The sequence below is a fragment of the Orycteropus afer genome, unplaced genomic scaffold, assembly GCF_000298275.1.
Source record: "Orycteropus afer afer isolate SDZICR_OR568_19922 unplaced genomic scaffold, OryAfe1.0 scaffold00002, whole genome shotgun sequence".
NCBI lineage: Eukaryota > Metazoa > Chordata > Mammalia > Tubulidentata > Orycteropodidae > Orycteropus > Orycteropus afer.
In genome coordinates this window covers 11,043,880-11,045,509 of record NW_006921589.1, presented here as the reverse complement: position 1 = coordinate 11,045,509, position 1,630 = coordinate 11,043,880, and positions in this window count along the sequence as shown.

The following is a 1,630-nucleotide window of genomic DNA, read 5'->3' as shown; positions in this document are numbered from 1 at the left end:
TCTCCTGGTTTATCTTGCTTCTTTGTGTGGATTGTGATGTTCTGTTGTCTCTGAGGCGTTGTGACATTTTTGTGTTTATATTTAATTGGTGATTGTATGTTGGAGTGACTTACCCACGATTTTCATTTTCTTTGTTTTGTTTGTATGTTATCTATACAAGCATGGTACTGTGCTCTTCTATTCGCTAGTTGACAGCACTTATACACTCACCACCTGTCTCCTTTCCTGTGTCAGCCTCTCATATGTCCTTGCCGACCTTGGCAAACAGAGGCTATTCTTAGGTCCCTGGAATCTGAATCGGAGTTCAGTTTTTTACAATTAGAATGTGTTACTATATTGTTTGTATAAATAGAAACAGTAATTAATATATAACAGTAGTCAAGTATTAAATTAAAATAGTTGAAGGCAATATGTGTAAATTATTAGCATTATTATTATTTGCATCTTGCAATGGGTGGAGAACATCTTTTTTGGTTTGTTTGTTGTTTGAGAACATATTTTTAAGGATAGAGAGAACTTAAAGGAGAAGATTGACTCATCTGACCCCATAAAGTTAGAAACTTCTGGATGTCAGAGAAATAGAGAAGAAAAGCTACCATACATAAGCTTGAAAGGCATGTAACAAATTGAGAAAATATATTTGCCACACAATCTATCTTCCAATAATAATAATTAAAAAAAAAAAAACAGCTAAAATGTGAAGAGGTAAGTCAGAAAAAGGAATGTAAATTGTTAATAAACACTAAAAAGTTACTTAACTTGACCAATACTTTGGATGTGTAATCGAGAGGGCCCAGTCCCTGGAGAAGAATATCATACTTGGTAAAGTAGAGGGTCAGTGAAATAGAGGAAAAGCCTCAGTGAGATGGATTGACACAGTGGCTGCAACAATGGGCTCAAATACAGCAGCAATTGGGAGGATGGCTCAGGAGTGGGCGATGTTTCATTCTGCTCTACATAAGGTCACTATGAGTTGGCACTGACTCAGTGGCACCTAACAACAACAGTAACCAAAGAGCTAAGTCAAAACAATAATGAAATATTTCACCTCTTATACTGACAAGAACAATAAAAATGGAAAACTATGGGGAAAAGTGCCTCCCTTGCACTATTTGTAGACAGGCACATTGGTTCAGTCTCTTTGGAGGGCTCTTTGGCTCTGGATCAAAATGTAAAATGTGTCATGTTCTTTGATTATTGTTCTGGTTACCTAGTGCTGCTCTGACAAGAATATACCACAAGTGTGATGCTTAAAAAAAATAAGAGTTTGTTCTCTTACAGTTTGGAGGCTTTAAGTCTGAGTTCAAAGTGCCAGGCTCCAGGGGCTGGGTGAAAGCCCTCAACCTTGGGCTTCAGCTCTGCCTCCTGTTCCTGGCCCACTGGAGCTAGAGGCTTCTCTTCACTCAGACAGCTGCTGGCTGCTGAGACTGACAAGCCCAAGGTTGACAAGTAAAAAGGCATAGTCTCGATGTTACCCAACCACACGGCAGATCATTAATTCAAGTCCACTGAAAATCCCAAGATCGGCAAAGCATGGCAGGCTGCTGAACAACGACTTGGCTACATACAGGGTTCAAGCATGCTGTCAGCTAGAGACCATTCCTCAAGGCTTCTCCTTATATACAGGAAG